This window comes from Eupeodes corollae, chromosome 3, assembly GCF_945859685.1.
Source record: "Eupeodes corollae chromosome 3, idEupCoro1.1, whole genome shotgun sequence".
Taxonomy (NCBI): Eukaryota; Metazoa; Arthropoda; class Insecta; order Diptera; family Syrphidae; genus Eupeodes; species Eupeodes corollae.
The window spans coordinates 83,842,772-83,848,771 of NC_079149.1; the positions used below are offsets into that span (position 1 = coordinate 83,842,772).

Here is a 6,000-nt window from a genome sequence, read left to right on the forward strand (position 1 = left end):
CTATACCTACCAGATCTTTTTGGGAGGATAGGACATTCTTAGAGGATGAGTCAATCCACTTTTACACAGATGGCTCAAAAACCAAAAAAAGGGGTTGGTGGTGGTGTGTACTCTGAACGACTGAAATTAAGTCTCTCATTCCGCCTTCCCATTCATTGTAGCGTGTTCCAGGCGGAACTTTTGGCGATTAAGGAAGTCTTGTCTTGGCTCAAAGAAAACGTGATATCAACATCTGATATCCGTATTTTCTCCGACAGCCAGGCCGCTATCAAATCTCTGGACTCTGTCTCTACAAACTCTATAACAGTCCATAACTGTCGAGCATCTCTAATGGAGATGGCGCAACAGTTTAATATTCACCTTTGCTGGGTGCCGGGCCATAGAGACATTCCAGGTAACTGTAAGGCAGATGAACTCGCCAGGAACGGTACAGTACAGCCCATCCTAACACGTTTGGCAAGTACTGGCATACCAATCGCTACTTGTAAACTGCTACTAATGCAAGACGCTGCGAGGAGGGCAGGCACCAGGTGGACCAACATCACCACGTGTCAAGCCACAAAAAACATCTGGCCAACACTGGATTTAAAACGTTCAAGGTGCTTGCTCTCTCTAAGCAGATCGCATATAAGCTCGATAATAGGTGTCATAACCGGACACTGTCTAATAGGAAAGCACGCCACGAGACTAGGCGTATTCTCAAATGACTTTTGCAGAAGCTGTATGGACGAGGAAGAGGAAGAAACGGTTCTTCATCTTCTCTGCACATGCCCTGCTCTAGCTCGAAAACGCAAGAATTACCTAGGAGAATTCTTCTTTAAGGATCTAAACGATCTAAATCATATCAGTATAATCAGCCTCTCACGTTTTGTAAGGGACTCTAACTGGTTCTATTGAGCTTAGGAGGAAGCCTCAAGATGTATGTGGTATCACAATGGGCCATTAAACTGGCCTTAGTGTGTCCGTTTTCATCTTGGACAGCCACTATAACCTAAGCTAACCTAACCATAGTGTCTGTCCATGATGAAAACGGACACACTTAGGCCAGTTTAATGGCTCGTTCTGATACCACATGAATCTTTAGGCTTCCTCCTAAGCTCAATGGAACCAGCTTGAGTCCCTTACGAAACGTGAGAGGCTGATTATGCTGATATGATTTACAGTTGTGTTCATAAAAATAGTAGTGCTGGTGACATTTTTTTTTTTATTATATTGTCAATTATTTAAATAATGGAAATTCTTACAAAAAAAATTAATGTAACTTGCATCTAACGGTCTTTCGTATTCATATTAGAGACTTTTAACACCAATTATTTCAAACTCTCTGGATATAGAGTGTTCATAAAAATAGCAGTGCTTTTTATTTTATAATTTAAAAGTGTTAAAAATTCAATTTTTTTTTATTTTGCGTTAAGTGAATATTTTACTTTATAAAGTTATAAGTACTTGTAACATACTAGCATATAAAAAAAGAATGGGACGGTCAAGACACTGCACTGAAGAAATTTGAAAACTTATTAGAAATCTGCGTTTGGAGGGAAAAACCTACCAAAATATTCAAGACAGCCAAGGCTGCTCACCAAAAAAGGTCAGTAACGCCTTAAAATGGCAAAATAAACCGAAAACGCTAGGCCCAAAAAAGATGACTACTGAAACAACTGACAAAAAAAATATTCAGCTAGCAAAACAGAACCCTTCCATAGGCTCTAGGAAAATAAGAAATGGACTTCAACTGTCTGTTAACGCTGTCTTAATACGAAGACGTCTTTTATAAGCGAAGTTAACAGCCCAAAGTCCACGCAAGGTACCATTCTTGACGAAACGGCATGTGGCCAAGAGAATGGAGTTTGTTAAAGCGCATAGAGATTGGGCAAAAGAGAAATGGAGGAATGTTCTGTGGAGCGATGAAAGCAAAGTCGTCCTTTTTGGGTCCAAGGGTCGTAATGAATATGTGACAAGACCCTAAAATGCAGAAATCGATCCACGGTACACTATAAAAACAGTTAAGCATGGTGAAGGAAAATTATGATATGGGCTTGCTTTTAATATCACGAGGTCTGGGCCTATTTATCTTACCGAAGGTATAAGGGATGCAACCGAGTATGTGAAAATTCTCGGGGAGGTAATGTTACCCGATGCTGAAAACGAAATGCCGTTGGTTTGGGTATACCAACAAGACTATGACCCAAAGCATACGTCAAAAAATGCAAAATCATGGTTTGCGCAGAAGAAGTTATCCGTTGTGGAGTGGCCCGCTTAATCCCCCGATCTTAACCCCATCGCAGATTTAAGGGGGAAAGTTAAGAATGCAGTTCATAAAAAAACCCTAGGATTTGAAATAATTGTGGGAAGCAGTGCGTGATTGGTGGAACGCAATACCAGTCGAGAGGTGCCAGGTTTTAGTGGACTTGGGCCAGGTAGATGCGAACCATCATAAATTTGATATTGAAGGCCTTTTTGTTTTATTTGGAGAGCACTGCTATTTTTATAAACACAACTATAGATCGTTTAGATAGTTAAAGAAGAATTCTTCTAGGTAATTCTTGCGTTTTCGGGCCAGAGCAGGGCATGTACATTGTACATACAGCTTCTGCAAAAGTCATTTGAGAATACGAATAGTCTCGTGGCGTGCTTTTCTATTAGACAGTGTCCGGTTATGACACCTATTATTTAGCTTATATGCGATCTGTTTCAAAAGAGCAAGCACCTTGAACATTTTAAATCCAGTGTTGGCCAGATGTTCTTTGTGACTTGACACGTGGTGATGTTGTTCCACCTGGTGCCTGCCCTCCTCACAGTGTCCTGCATTAGCAACAATTTACAAGTTGCGATAAGTATGCCAATACGTGCCAAACGTGGTAGGATGGGCTGTACTGTACCGTTCCTGGCGAGTTCATCTGCCTAACTGTAACCTGGAATGGCCCGGCACCCAGCAAAGGTGAATATTAAACTGTTGCGCCATCTCCATTAGAGATGATCGACAGTTATGGACTGTTATAGAGTTTGTAGAGACAGAGTCCAGAGATTTGATAGCGGCCTGGCTGTCGGAGAAAATACGGATATCAGATGTTGATATCACGTTTTCTTTGAGCCAAGACAAGACTTCCTTAATCGCCAAAAGTTCCGCCTGGAACACGCTACAATGAATGGGAAGGCGGAATGAGAGACTTAATTTCAGTCGTTCAGAGTACACACCACCACCAACCCCTTTTTTTGGTTTTTGAGCCATCTGTGTAAAAGTGGATTGACTCATCCTCTAAGAATGTCCTATCCTCCCAAAAAGATCTGGTAGGTATAGAAATCTGGAAATTCCTGTCGAATTGTAGTTGGGGGATGGTGTAGTCTGTGTGCTTTGGAATTGATTCTATATACCTAAGATTTACGGAGTGGCCAATGTTGTTGTTAGTCCACTGCGACGAAGCATTGAGGCGAATAGCCGAGCTTGCAGTTATTTGTTTGCTAAATATGTCAAGAGGTGTAAGGTAGAGCAAGGTGTCCAGTGCCGTAGACGGGGTCGTGCGAAGCGATCCGCTTATACATAGGCAGGCTGAACGTTAGACTTTATTTAACTTATCACTGTTTATACCTTTCTCTAAAGCAGTCCACCATACTGCCACACCGTACGTTAAAATCGGTCTGATTACCGATGTGTATAGCCAATGCGTGATTCTGGGTAGTAAGCCCCATTTATTACCAATAGCTTTTTTGCAAGAAAAGAGAGCTACAGTAGCTCTTTTGACTCTTTCCTGTACGTTGCGTTTCTAATTAAGTTTTTTGTCTAAGACAAGACCTAGGTATTTAGCCTAGGTCTTGAGAATTTTAATTGGATTCCTTTAATGTAAGGAGGGTTGACAAATGGAATTTTGTATCTCCTCGAAAATAAGACCAGATCGGTTTTGTGTGGGTTAACACCCAGTCCACACCGATCAGCCTAAAGTATTAGTCGTTCCAAGGCATTTTGTAAGAGTTCTTTTAGGATATTAAGATGCTTTCCTGAAACTGCTATAGCAACGTCGTCCACATAGGCTATCACTGTGAAGCCCTCCGCATCCAGACTAGTTAGGATTTCATTCACCACTATGTCCAGAGGAGAGGGGATAGAACACCACCTTGCGGTGTCCCTCTACTAACGAAGACAGCCACTATAACCTAACCTTACTTAACCTAAGAGGTAAATGTTTGACAACACAAGAAATTGGGATATTATGTTTTACCCTAAGTGGATTTCATATATTTTCTTATCAATATTTTAATATTTTACATTTTTGGAATACAAAGTTTTCTAGAATTATCAACTAATGAGGTTACAGCTTTATCATCTATTTTTAGAGTATGTTCTAAGAAAATTAAATGCCTCTAGCCTCTTTTTTATATCAACAACATGCAACACCATTAATTCTAAAGATTACTATAACCCACCGATCATAGCTACATAAATATGTTTAGTAAGAATCAAATCAGCCAATATTCAGTAGAGCGATTTTTTAATATTACTGACTGTACAAATATCATCAAGTTCATCACTTCTAACTCTCTATTACCATATTTTTTTTAATTTGGCTTAAAACTGGATACATATTGTTCTAAACTTATAATGTTCCCATAGAAGAATATATTAAATTATAACGAATTATACGAACCGTGTTTGAATCAGAAATTAAAAGGCAACAACTTGTGTGAGCAGACAAAAAGAATACACGACCAATGATTGGCCGTCCCGTCGACTTCGACTTCGACGCTATCGAACTATGCTGTCATCAACGGGCCAAAATCACTAGTTTACCTCGTATCATATTCATACAAAAACGAAGAAACAAATTAACTGACCCACCCAATGAAGCTATCAAGACCGAGAATTTAATTGAATTTACTCATAAAAAAATGGTGAGGTTAGTCATAACAAAAAATGTCTTGCCCGAGTTTATCAGGGAACTCCAAAACTCTCTAATACAAAAAGAAAATAACGAAAATCAACAGCAGAATGCTCCAAAAATAGAAACAGACTAATACTTGCCTTATATCCCACGAAATCACAGCGGCATGGTCCAAATAGCCTGCATTAAGTATTTATTATTTTTGTGCGGGGGCCAGGGCCAGGGATAGTGAAGAGCGAATTAAACAACCAAAATTGATAAAATATGGTTTTAACTGTTGCCGGTGGTGGATTGGATTATTATTTCGCAGCAACCATTGAGTAACCAAGAGGTGCTTCTTGTTTGTTTTTTTTTGTCTTTTTTTTTTTTGTTGCTTCCAATCCTAATAGAATTTTTATGAATTTTGTTTCATTTTTGTTCACTTTTTTTTATTTTCAAGAACAAATTCTTGGTAAGGCATAGAAACTTCACTATTTTTGTTTATTGCGTTGGTTTCTTTTTGTTTTGTGAATAACACACGTCTTGGCAAAGAAGTCCCAGAAATAAAAGCAAAAATATAATATAAACACAATCCTTATCTAATAATTTAACCGATAATTAGTCTTAGGAAAAACGAGCATTCCTTGTTTGAATGCAGAAATCTAAATAGGACAAATAAGGAGAAGCCAAATTGGATTAGGTTTTTGTGTTATAAAGTAAAATATACGAAATAAAATGTTTATTTTATTTGGGTCTTAATTTTTCTTCGCTTGTTTTTGAACGCGAACTTTACTTTAGCAAATCTCGATGACAACTGCGAAAAGAAAGAACGATAAGCAAAGAGAAAGTAATATTGGAAGTGGCTGTCATTTTCCAGATTCCAATAATGCGTGATGTAGAGGGGTGTGTTCATGATTCGACGTCGATCAGAATTGCCACTTTACTTTTTTCAAAGTAGAAAAACCTACTTAAGGTCTATTTCACGATGGACGCATTAATAAAGCTGATGATTGGCCTTCGGAAATTGATGTCTATACGTATGCTTCCTAATTTGATTGTTTTTTTTTGTTTCTCCTTCGTCCAAACTAGAAGGCGATTATATGACAATTATTGATTTATTTAAATACCTGTAATGACAGATTTCATT

The 6,000-nt window shown here is 38.6% G+C and overlaps 1 protein-coding gene across 13 annotated transcripts in view; it reads right to left on the reverse strand.

Annotated features, from left to right (window-relative positions):
• LOC129952624 (piezo-type mechanosensitive ion channel component) overlaps positions 1 to 5,661 on the reverse strand; it is a 141,134-nt gene extending 135,473 nt beyond the window's left edge. For 12 of the 13 annotated variants that reach the window (XM_056065353.1, XM_056065349.1, XM_056065346.1 and 9 more), the window contains exon 1: positions 5,015 to 5,656. The gene's annotated coding sequence lies outside the window, so the exon portion shown is untranslated. Of the gene's footprint in view, positions 1 to 5,014 lie in introns of all 13 variants that reach the window. The other variant, XM_056065344.1, reaches the window with a different exon arrangement.
• Positions 5,662 to 6,000: the final 339 nt, after the last annotated feature.